The 13261-nt window shown below is 44.5% G+C and overlaps 1 long non-coding RNA gene across 1 annotated transcript in view; it reads left to right on the top strand.

Moving 5' to 3' along the window:
* The window catches only part of LOC130357915 (uncharacterized), a 170054-nt gene extending 166967 nt beyond the window's left edge, over positions 1-3087 (top strand). The window contains exon 4 of the long non-coding RNA XR_008889323.1: positions 2575-3087. This is a non-coding gene — a long non-coding RNA (uncharacterized LOC130357915). The remainder of the gene's footprint in view (positions 1-2574) is intronic.
* Positions 3088-13261: the final 10174 nt, after the last annotated feature.

Below are 13261 nucleotides of genomic sequence, written 5' to 3'. Positions count from 1 at the left end.
TGAACTGTTGGATATGTGCTTGTTCTTACACTAAGGTATTTCTTTAAAAAATTTCTAAAATGTTGTTTTTTGGAGGGGATTGTGAAGCCCGGGTGTGTACTGGTGCATTAGCCAACTCCAGGCTGTGTCCTTCAGGCAATATATGGGTTGCTGATGCCGCAGAGGTGGGGCCTGGGTCTGGAAATTTCTAATTTTTGGATAGCGGGTGCTACCAATGAGAAATCTTTGACAAAAATTTCATATATTGTGTTGTTTTTTTTTTTGGGGGGGGGGGGGGGATTGTGAAGCCCTGGTGTGTAGTGTACTAGTGCATCAGCCAACTCCCCGCTGTGCCATTCAGCCACTAAATGGTCTCCTCTTGCTGCCAACATGTCCACGCTATGTCATTCAGTCACTATATGGTCTACTGACACTGATGCCACCACCAGGCTCTGTCATTGTGCTGCTGTGCGGCAGTGATTCTAAGAGCGATGCCGGAAATCTGCATGCTATTCTGAATAACAGTACAGTGATCCCTCGACTTATGATGGCCCTGACATATGATCATTTCAACATATGATGGCCTCTCAGAGCCCATCGTATGTTGAAGGCAGCCTCGACATATGATGCTGCTGTGTGTCGGGGCCATCGTACAAACAGCTATCTGACAGCGCTGACAACTTCAGCAACTGACAGATAGTTGTTAATGTGCCCCGTGTGCCCCGTTCTGCCTCCTGTTACTCACATGCTGTCCTGCTAACTCACGGAGGCTTCCACTGTGAGCTCTGTGTAAGCCCCGCCCCCCAGAGCAGCCATAGCCAATAGCCTGCAGCATCTTGCTGCAGGCATCCAATGAGCTGCTCCCCTTCCTTTCCTATAGAGCTGTAGTCGACAGGATCGTAATGGAGGACATTCTGGCCCCCCCCCTGAAGGTATTTAAAGAACTGTACAGTACTGTATGCGATGTCACACATCACATACAATACATATACACACAATACACCCCATACATCAATGTTTCCCTATCAGTGTGCCTCCAGCTGTTGGAAAACTATAACTCCCAGCATGCCCAGACAGTCAATGGCTGTACATGCATGCTGGGAGTTGTAGTTGTGCAACAGCTGGAGGCACCCTGGTTTGTTAAACACTCCCCATACACTCCACATACAATGGTCATCCCAGAACCAATTGGCAGTTTCCCATAGAGATATGTATTCAACATACAATGGTTCCGAGGCCCCAGAACCAATTACTATTTTTACATAGACATATGTACTCGACATATGATGGTTTCAACAAATGATGGTTCTCCTGGAACCAATTAATATCATATGTTGAGGGACCACTGTATTATTTCACTACCCCAGCACACTCCATATGCGTTTTAGGACACAGCAAAGTGTTCTATACCCCTATAGAGGCTGTATGTAGGCTAGAAATAGCCTTTTTCAACATCGATTAGCCGCAAATAAATTCGGATCGAAACAAACTTTTCAGGAAAATTCGGCAAATCGGCCGAATCGAATTTTTGAAAAGTTCGCTCATCTCTAATTACCATCACCCTCCACCACAACTTTTGACATCACGAACAGGATACGGGTGTTTGCCTTATGCAAGAAAACCCCCCAGTCTGAACAGTGTCTATAGCGTGTGACAAATCGTGCGACAGTTATTGTGCCAGTTTTGTATGGGACTTTGTGTGTTAAAAGTGACTATGCTAAGAGGCGCTAGTGAAAAAGAGGGTGAGAAGTAAAGTTTATTGTTGGCCATTGTTAAAGTACCAAGTCTGTGTCCGCCATGTGAAAAGTACATACAGAAGCCATGCTGTGTCATACAGCTTTTTCTGCCCCTGCAAGGGTTAATAGAGTCTGTGAAAAGAGCGCGAAGAAAGCCTGTGAACCAAGATGCAGTGCTGAGCTTAAAGGGCCATCCCCCTGTTGCCCAGTCAGTAGTTCCTACTCCAGTGCCGCAAGCCGTGTTCTTACAGATGGTCGTAACCGTCAGTCCCACTTTATCCCATTTTAATTTGTCTAGGGTGTCCTGGAACACATTCCTTGATGGACGTATGTCTATTTTCGACCATACTAACTATGTAACTATGTAACCACAGTTAACCCCTTGGAAGGAGCACAAGCAAGGGGTTCACGTTATATGTCACAACCCAGAAAAAATGGAGATCGTCGTGCATGGGATGGACAGTTCCCTGCACATTGAACCCTGTATGGCAAAAAGCACCTTTTTTTCATTTATATTGATTCACTAAAGTAAAGTGAGCAGTGTGCTTGTTTTTGTTTCTCTCTGTTCAAGAAGATCTGCCCGGCAATCTGCCAAGAACTTTTACAGTAACTATATCCTTAAGCATATGTACCTGGCCATGAACTTCTTAAGACTTACAGTACCTAGGACTTTCATAAGGTACTACATTAAATCTCAGGAAAAAGTATCTAAGACGTTGACGAAGTGTGCAAACCTAAATTTATGTGGGCCAAATGGGGGAAAAAATACTTAAGATGGTGTTGATGATTGTGGTACTATTGGGCTAAAAGTAGACAAATGTATATAAAAATGTTTAAGTGTCTAATGCCTTTCTTTCAGCTGGTTCAGCTGCACAGATTTCATCGGTCTACTAAGGGACAATTGCCTGCTAGATACAGAGAGTGAACAACACAAAGTAAATGTACATAGAATAAATGTATAAGTCAGTAATAAAATGTATATTACTATAGTAGGATTGCATAATCTTTAGAAAAAGTACATCCTAGTCCGTCTTATGTACAGTTAGAAAAGTAAAGTAGGTACATTGTATAATAGTCAGAAATGTATATCATGCATATTGTGTGAGTTAGTGTACAGCACTAAAAAATGTCTCAAGTCAGGACTGTTATCTCCTAGTCAGTATATCTATACTTCAGTCCATACAACCAAAAAATGTGTCTTGTGAATGTTAATTATTTGTCCTATCCACTACGCACAGTGTTCTCTTGTGGCCAGAGAGAGCACCTGGTAAACTTAAATCGCACTTTAAGTGGAAGTCACTGTTATCTGTGGTACTATCAGTATTCTCGAAAGTTTTACATTGTGGGGAGAAGTAGCAAAAAGCCGATGGGCCCCATAGCACAAGCATCTTGGTAGAAAGCCTCAGGCAACCCAATCCTAAACATATCTAGTCATTACACAGAAAAAAAAAAAACAGTCTGTCATTGCTTTCATGTATATTTATGTTATTGTCAGCAATTAAAAATGTTCAAGAGCTTGAAATGTCAGTATGACCGATACAAGGGGTAAAGGGGTTATCCACCATAAGGTGATTTTAGTACCTACCTGGCAGACAGTAATAGACATGCTTAGGAAGGATCTGTGCTTTTCTTGGGGCTAAATGGCTATGTTGTCAGATTACCATAACACTGTGGCTAGCTTTTTGTGAACTGGTATTTCGTGTTTGAGTTTTCTTCTTTTGCATACAAATCCCATAATTCCATTTACCTCCCGCCCACAAATCAGCCATCCCACCCATTGAAACATAAAAGAGCTGCATCCCTTCAAAAGGGTTTTCAATCAGGGTGCCTACAGCTGTTGCATTAGTTGCAGATTGATCTCTCAACCTTGGAAAAATCTGAGACTACAGTCATTTTGTATGCTGTTAAAAATAAATATTGGGGTGAAAATCCCATAAGGAATTGGGAGAAAACAATCACACACAGGTACACTATATTATGAACTACACTAACTTTACAGCCCCTGTAGCATAGTGAAATAAAAAAAATTCCTGGAATACCCCTTTAACTCCTTAAGGACACAGGGCATACAGGTAAGCCCCTGTTCCCGAGTACTTAAGGACTCAGGGCGTACCTATACATCCTGTGTTCTGCTAACGGAGTTTAAACCGTTCTCACAAGTGGAGAATGGGTTCAACCCCATGGATTCCGGTTGCTATGGGCAGCCAGGACCCATAGCTAATGCCGGGCACCACTGATCGGGCCGATGCCCGGCATTAACCCTTTAGACGCAGTGATCAAAGTTGGTCGCGGTGTCTAATCTGAAAGTGAAACTATCGGGACTATCGCGACAGAATCGTGATGTCCCGATAAGCTTAATGGACGATGGGAGGGTCCTCACCTGCCTCCTCATCGTCCGATCGGTGTTCTAGTGCTCCATGCCTTAAAAAAAAAAAGAGAATAAAATAAAATAATGTAATAAAAAAAATCATATGTGGTACCGCCACGCACGTAAATGTCTGAACTATTAAAATATAAGGTTAGCTAAACCGCATGGTTGATGGCATACACGTAAAAAATTAAAGTCCAAAATAGTGAATTTTTGGTCACTTTATATTCCATTAAAATTAAAATATTAATAAAAAGCGATCAAAAAGTCCCATCAAATCAAAAATGGTACCAATAAAAACTACAGACCATGGCACAAAAAAAATAAGCCCTCATATAGTCCCATAAGCGCAAAAATAAAAAAGTTATAGGGGTCAGAAGATGACAATTTTAAACTTACTGATTTTGGTGCATGTAGTCATAATTTTTTTAAAGTAATAAAATAAATAAAACCTACATAAATTGGGTATATCTGTAACCGTATGGACCTACAGAATAAAGATATGTCATTTTTACCTAAAAGTGCGTTGCGTAGAAATGGAAGTTTCACTGCAAATTCACAGATATACCGATGTATGCGGAGCCAATGGACAAAAATTCACAGAAGAGTAAGATTACTTAGCTCAAAAAATAGTAGTCCTCAAGAAAATGTTAATCAACACCAAAAATACACAGTGGGTGTAATGCCAGGGCCATTAGCCAATGGCCCCAGTCAAATAGCGTGTTTCCTATAATCACAATAAGTGTCACCAGATAAGACACAAATAATGCAGTAATCAATCCTGACGCATTTCCTCCCCCCCCCCCCTCCCATATGGATATTTAGGAGCAATGCAGGGTTAATCAGGGGAATGGATAGGAAACCAAAGAAATACTTGATACTCTGGCAATAAGTCTGTAAGTGCCAGCTGTATAAATGATAAACCGGTCCGATAGGGAACACTCACTTAGACCCACGGAAAGTAGTCATCCTTGCCGAGACCCGGGATGGAGGTCTCAATTAGCGATGCACGGTATAGGTAGCCAGTAACCAGATTCAAATCCCTCCTGGTCGGTGAATGAGTGTGATTCCCTCCAGACAGTAACAGCACTTATACAGCTGGCACTTACAGACTTATTGCCAGAGTATCAAGCGTAGAAACGGAAGCCCTAAAATGTTGCAAAATGGTGGAGTTTTTTTTTTTTCATTTCACACCACAAATAATTTTTTTTTATTTCGCCGCAGATTGTTATAAAACAAGTAATGTCATTACAAAGTACAATTGATGACGCAAAAAAACAAGCCCTTATATATGTCTGTAGGTGCAAAATTGAACGCGTTATGATTTTTACAAGATGAGGAGGAAAAAACTAAAATGCAAAAATGAAGATTGTTTTGAGTCTTTAAGGTGAAAATGGGCTGAGTCCTTAACCCCTTAAGGACTCAGCATTTTTCCGTTTTTGCATTTTCATTTTTTCCTCATCACCTTCTAAAAATCATAACGCTTTCAATTTTGCACATACATTTCCATATGATAGCTTATTGTATGCGCCACCAATTCTACTTTGCAGTGACATTAGTAATTTTACTAAAAAATCTACGGCGAAACGGGAAAGAAATTCATTGTGCTACAAAATTGAAGAACAAATTCAATTTTGTAACTTGGGGGCTTCCGTTTCTACGCAGTGCATTTTTCAGTAAAAATGACCTTATCTTTATTCTGTAGGTCCATACAATTAAAATGATACCCTACTGATAAAAGTTTGATTTTGTTGTACTTCTTAAAAAAATTATATCTACATGCAGGAAAATTTATATGTTAAAAATTCTCATCTTCTGACACCTATAACTTTTTTTTTTTTCCCGCGTATGGGCTGGTATGAGGGCTCATTTTTTGCGCCGTGATCTGTAGTTTTTATTGCTACCATTTTTGTATTGATCAGACTTTTTGATCGCTTTTAATTCATTTTTTCAGGATATAAAAAGTGACCTAAAATACGCTATTTTGGACTTTGGAACTTTGACCGTTGACCGTGCGGTTTAACGATATATTTTTATAATTCGGACATTTCCGCACGCAACTATACCATATATGTTTATTTTAATTTACACAGTTTTTTTTATGGGAAAAAGGGGGTGATTCAAACTTTTATTAGTGAAGGGGTTAACTGACCTTTATTAACTTTGAACTCCACGTCTAAAGGGTTAATTGCGTGCTGCACAACGATTGGTGCCACGCGCTATTAGCCCAGGGTCCTGGCTATCATTAGCCGCCGGGACTGACCTAGCGTTATATACCGGGCCCGGGCGCAGGGCGTATAGGTACGCCCTGCATCCTTATGAGGTTAAGGGGTTAAGTGTTAGTACAAAGACCCAATGACCCTTTACTGATGACCTGTTACTTTACTCTTCTATAAAGGACTTTGTATATTCATCTGGAGTCTGTAAGGACATTTGTAAGATGCCACATGAACTCTTACAACTGTTTATACCCCTGAAAAGGACATTTTGACCAATGCCACAGGAACTATTTTTGTTTGTTTTCTCTAGGCTCATTAGGTCACTTCACCATCATCTATCCTCCAGGACGTTAAGCCAAGGATGGCTTACTTTTAGAGGGGGAAGTTTGTGGTGACTCAGTAGAGAATATAGCATTCTGCCCATCCTGTGTGACAGATGTTGCCTTTAGAGTCAGTCTTGAGCCCACACTATTCAGGACTCAATCTCCATTTATTTTATGCTATGGTATGCCAAGTTTTACCCTGCACCTCCCTTTGTACCAATCTGAGCTGTAACAGATTTTACCATCTATCCTGCCTCAGTAAAGCCAGTTATCTGAAACCTTGCGTCACAGTATTTATTGCCCTGTTAGGATTCGGCAGGTTGGATGTGGATCCTCTGTGTCAGCGAGGGATTGGCGTGGACCGTACCGGTGGACTGGTTCTAAGCTGCTACTGGTATTCACCAGAGCCCGCCGCAAAGCGGGATGGTCTTGCTGCGGCGGTAGCAACCAGGTCGTATCCACCGGTAACGGCTCAACCTCGGTGACTGCTGAGAAGGCGTGGGACAGGAGGACTAGACAGAGGCGAGGTCAGACATAGCAGAAGGTCAGGGCAGGCGGCAAGGTTCGTAGTCAATGGTAATAGCAGAAGGTCTGGAAACACAGGTAGGGCAATCACAAGAAACGCTTTCACTAGGCACAAGGGCAACAGCAGAAGGTCTGGAACACAGGCTTGGGACATACACAAAACGCTTTCACTGGCACAAGGCAACACGATCCGGCAATGCAGGGAAGGGGAAGTGAGGTATTATAGGCGTGGAGCAGGTGGTAGTTAATTACAGTGATTGGGCCAGGCACCAATCAGTGGTGCACTGGCCCTTTAAATCTTAGAGAGCTGGCGCGCGCGCGCCAGGACGTGACAGCCGGGGACCGGGACAGGTAAGTAGCTTGGGATGCGATTCGCGAGCGGGCGTTTTCCGCTATGCGAATCGCATCCCCGCCGGTAGTGTCAGTGCAGCGCTCCCGGTCAGCGGGTCTGACCGGGGCGCTGCAGAGAGGAGAACGCCGCGAGCGCTTTGGGGAGGAGCAGGGCTCGGCGTAACATGCCCCATGCCTGGCACAGGAGAAGCTGGCTCAACCTCGGACGGTGTTTAGGTTAACCGTGCCCTCGCATCATGAAAAGGTTAATTTGCACATTACATCACCCGACACACACAAATCTAGTATCCTTCTACTTTTATTCCAGTTCATTTATGCACTTCAACGTAGTGCACAAGGCTAGCAAAGGTTTTTAATTACAGCTTCCAACAAGAAGGTACAGTAATAATATCACAATGTAATCAACAAAAAAGAATATAAACAATGTCCGGCCCCTTATACACGCCCAAACTGAGTGCAAGAACCACTAGATTGCAAAATACGGAAATTGCTTATTGAAGCACTACACAATAAAACACATTGACACACCTGCAATCCATAAAATATGCACGCCTATCTGAACAAGTAACACATGTAAAACATGTAAAAGAACAAATAAGAAGCAGAGTAAAGGAACACGGCCAACTGAGAACAAGAGAAGATAGGAAAGTACAGAAAGAGGACAAAAAGAAACAAAAACAAAGCACATAGAGGGAGGGTAGAAAGAAGGAGACGGAAGGAAGAAATAGAACAAGAAAAGAGGGGAGAATAGAGGTCACTGTTGACATCGCCCTGGAAGGCGGGGGGGGAGGAGGAGGGGGGAGATGCCAGTAAGAGAGGGGAAGAAAGGGCCCCAATGCACCATCAGCCAGTCAAAGCCAGAGCGCGGTATTCAGAAGAGCCAGCAAATTGTGTCCAAAGTAGCCAGCGGACAAGAGCCCTTTCAGCGGTGCCCACCGAGTCAGATATGCATTCCTCCATGCTATGAATAAAGTGTACTTCCTTAAACCAATCCTTCAGCGTCGGGGGGAGCACAGTCCTCCAAGGTCTGGGGATCACTCTGCGGGCCGCAGCTAGGAAGATACACGCCAATCCCTTTCTCAACTGTTTCACCTCACCCGGCAACATGGAGAGCAGCAATACTTGAGCAGTGCAAGGTAGGGAGACCCCCGAGACTCTAGCAATGACATCTAGGACACCCGACCAAAAAGAACCCAAGACCCTACAATCCAGCCAAATGTGTGACATGGAGCCGGGAGCCTCACCACACCTCCAGCACGTCTCCGGCACCGCTGGAAAAATGCGATGCAAGAGAGTCGGCACTCGATACCAGCGCATGAGAATTTTATAGTTGGTCTCTTGCAATTGTACAGAGACCGAAGTCTTATGACACAAAATAGAGGCTTTCTCCCAATCTTTCTGGGTAATGGTGCAGCCCAGCTCCTGGGACCACCCCACCCAGTAGGCTGGCGGAGAGGGGCGTGTGTGACTCAAGAGGATAGAGTAAACCTCCAAAATTAGGCGAGTAGGAGAAGCAGCAGCAATACAGAGGGACTCAAAGGGGAGGGGGTCCCTATGAAGGGTCAGGGATTGCTGCCAAGTAAGGTAGAAATGAGACAGCTGAGCGTACTGCCAAGAATAGGACAGTAGGCGTGTCAGGTTCCCCAGAATGTCCGTCAATAGTTTCAGTGAGTGAGAGAGAAGAACATGAGAGAATAGAAAGGTCGCCCCCCTAGGTCTTCCCAGAAAAGAGCCCGTCAGACAGCCCGGTGAAAAGTCTGGATTACCACGTATTGGGACAAGAGGCCCCCCCAACTCCCACCAACCCCGCCTTGTATAAGTATCTATGGCACACCTGGAGCACCACCCGTGCAACCCAGGGGAGATTGGAGCGGTGAGAAGGAGTCCAATAGGATTGTCTAATCCAAGGGAGAGCTGTGATGGGAAATGGAGAGAGGAGAGCCTCGAGACGGACCCACAACTTAGACCCAAAGTGGTGAAACCAATCCAATATACGAGAAGACACAGCAGACACAGCAGCCAGATAATAGAGGTGCGGATCTGGCATTGCCAATCCACCGTCCCATTTAGATCTGACGAGGGCCAAGCGTGCAAGTCTATGTCCCGAGGCACCCCAAACATACCTAGTAAAAAGTTGTGTCAAAGTCTGGAAAAAGGTCCTTGGAAGAAAAATAGGGAGAGTCTGGAAGAGGTACAAGAGACGGGGCAAAAGGTTCATTTTCAATATGTTCACACGTCCAATCCAAGAAAAGTCCCTACGGTCCCACTTCCTAAGGTCAGAGCGGAAAGAAGAGAGGAGGGGGGTGAAGTTCAAGTCAAAAATATGCGTCACTCGGCACCTGGACACCCAAGTATTTAAAGGAAGTAGTCGCTAGTGTTGCTCGCGAATATTTGCAATTCGAATTTTATTCGCGAATATCGCATATTCGCGAATTCGCGAATATTCGCGAATATAGCGCTATATATTCGTAATTACGAATATTCGTTTTTTTTTGGTTTTTTTTTCACAGTACACATCACAGTGATCATCCCTCTCTGCTTCCAGCTTATGTGGTGTAAGAAGGCTCTAATACTACTGTGTGAGACTGGCGTGCGTATTTTCGCATATGCGAAAATCTGCATATGCTAATTTTCGCATATACGAATTTTCACATATGTTAATTTGTTGTATATGCAAATTTTCGCATATGTTAATTTTCGCACATGCGAATACTCGCATATGCGAAAATAAAACGAGAATATTACGAATATGCGAATATTCGCGAATATGACGAATAGTCGTCCATATATTCGCGAATATTCGCGAATTCGAATATGGCCTATGCCGCTCAACACTAGTAGTCGCCCACTGAAAGGAGAAGCGTTTGCGAAGTAGGGAGACCCCCAAGGACCCCAGGGAAACATCTTAGGCCACACTCTTGGTAAGATTGAGCTTGTAGTTACTAAATCTGCTGTATTCTGCAATAATGGACAATAAAGCCGGTAGAGAGTTTTCGGGGTCAGTAAGGTAGAGGAGGAGATCATCCGCAAAGGCCGCACATTTCACGTGTGTGTCTCCAATCACAATACCCTTCACTTCCTCAGAGGATCTAATTGCCTGCAACAAATGTTCCATAACTAAGATGTACAGCAGAGGGGACAGGGGGCATCCCTGTCTGGTACCATTATGAATGGTCAGAGGCGAGGAGAGGGTACCATTGACTCGGATACAAGCCCGTGGGGAATCATATATGGCAAATATATGCTGTAACATGACAGGTCCCAAGCCTAAATGAGAGAGAACCCCCTGCAGGAACACCCAGTCCACCCAGTCAAAAGCTTTTTCAGCATTTAAAGAGAGCAAAATACAGGGCTTTTTGGTATATTGAACATGGTGGATCAGTGAAAAGGTTTTCAGGGTATTGTCTCTAGCCTCCCTGGTGGGAACGAAACCCACTTGATCCGGGTGAACCAGGGTGTCCAGCAGAGGGGTAAATCTCAGGGATAGTAGCTTAGCATAAATTTTGGCGTCCACGTTAATCAAAGAGATGGGGCGGTAACTTTGACATACATTTGTGTCCTTGCCTTCCTTGTGAATAACAGTTATAGAGGCTTGTAAAAAGGAGGGTGGGAAGGGGGACAAAGCTGTAATGGCGTTAAAGGCCTTCAAGAGGCACGGGGATAATTCCTGGGCCAACAATTTATAAAATTTGGAGGTGTAGCCGTCTTGGCCCGGAGATTTTCCTGAAGGCAAGAAGGAAAGCACCGGGGACAATTCCTCTAGTATGAAGGGGTCTTCTAAGGCCTGAAGCATTTGAGATGGAAGCCTGGGCAATGCTGTTTTACGCAGATAAGCTAAAAGGTCCTCAGAGGTTCCCTCCCCCACAGAAACAGAGGGAGACAGTCCATAAAGTTCAGAATAATAGGCGTGAAAGCTGTCTAGGATTTGGGAAGTCAGATGAACTACATCACCCCTCGGTGATTTAATCGAGGGGACATGTAAGGACGCATGTTTATCTCGTAGGGCCCTGGCCAAAAGTCTACCCGCCTTATTACCCCATTCAAAATGAGTGCTGGAGCAAATCTGTCAGAACCTGTTATGCCTTATGTCAATGAGCACCTGGACCTCCCCACGTACTCTCAACAAGTCCCGCAGGACCATCTCTGATAGATTGGACTTATGGAGAGTCTCCAAAGAGTGCAAATGTTGAAGTAAAACATTCAATTTGTGAGCTGCCTCTCGCTTGAGCCGGGCACCATGTTTGATTAAGGTACCACGGAGTACGCATTTCAGCGCCTCCCACTGACAATGAGGAGAAGTGGGGTCGCTCGAGTGATCCCGGACAAAATCAGAAATGGAGGACTTAATGTCCGCCATGCAGAGTACATCTGAGAGGAGCGATTCATTCAGTCTCCAAGCAAAGCTTTTCTTAGCATCACCAGGGAGCGACAGCTCACAAAAAATATCGGGGCATGATCAGAGAAGATCATAGTACCTATGGAAGTAGAGAGCACATTGGGAAGAAGGTAATGACTAACAAAAACATAATCAAGTGTTGTGTACACCCTACGAGAATGCGAGTAAAAGGTATAATCACATGTGTCCGGGTGAGTCAGTCTCCAGGGATCAGACAGTTGTAAGGAGAAGAGCAGGCGGCGTATTCTGTTCAGTTGTGAGAAGGATAAGGCTGACGAGCCGGAGGAGCTGTCTAGAGAAGGAAGCAAAGTCAGGTTTAAATCTCCACACACTATCAACATCCCCTGGGAAAACACAGTTAGAGCATCAAACATCCCATTAGGAAAGGTCAGCTGTCCATGATTAGGAGCGTATACATTAGCTATGGTATACATCCCTCCCTGGATGAGACACTTAACAAATAAGTAGCGACCCTCTTCATCATACCGCGTATCTATGATCTGAACTGTCAGGGACTTATGGAAAAGGATAGCCACCCCTTTCACCTTCTGGGACTGACAGCTGCTATGGTGCCAGGTGGGATAATACCTACTACACAGCACCGATACCTGGTCCCTGAGAAAATGGGTCTCTTGTAGACAGACTATCGCTGCGCACTGCCTGTGCATTGAGTAGAGTACCTTTGCCCTCTTCTCAGGAACATTAAAGCCCTGAACATTTAGGGATGCTATTGTAAGAGTGGTCATGGGGCTACCAACGCAGGCCAATGAGTGGGGAGGAGAAATGGACCAGAGGAGAGAGCAAAGGAGCAGCTGGAAAGGGGGGGGGGGACGATGTCAAGAGCAGGCAGTGACTTGGAGAAGAAGAAGGGTGGGTTAGGGAGAGGGAGCAGGTAGGAAGTGAGGGACTAAAGAGGGACCAACACAAAAGAGAGAAACAGAGAGAAGAAATAATAGCAGGAGAGGGAGAAAGAATAAACAAAAAGTAGCAGGAGTAAAGAGACTTCTGCAGTACAACTAGAACAACTAGCACTAAGCTAGAAACAGGCAGGAGAAAAAACCCTACCTAAATCCTATGTGGGGCAATAGGAGAAAGAGGCGAAGTAACATCTCAATATAACAGAACACAACGGAACACACTGCCGGTGGAGGTCATGACTCCGCCCCCAGCCACCGAACGGAAAGTAAATAAAGAAACACAAAAACATCACCATCAAGAGGTAAGGGTGAGGGAGAGGGGAAAAAATATATATATAGGGGGGCGGGGGGAGGCACGAGGAAGACAAAGTGGGAGAGAAAGAGGGCATTACAATTAGGACAGCATAAATCCCCAGCACAACCCTCACACCCCATCCACAGAACTCG

Source organism: Hyla sarda, chromosome 2 (genome assembly GCF_029499605.1).
Source record: "Hyla sarda isolate aHylSar1 chromosome 2, aHylSar1.hap1, whole genome shotgun sequence".
Taxonomy (NCBI): Eukaryota; Metazoa; Chordata; class Amphibia; order Anura; family Hylidae; genus Hyla; species Hyla sarda.
This window is presented reverse-complemented; position numbering and strand designations above follow the sequence as displayed.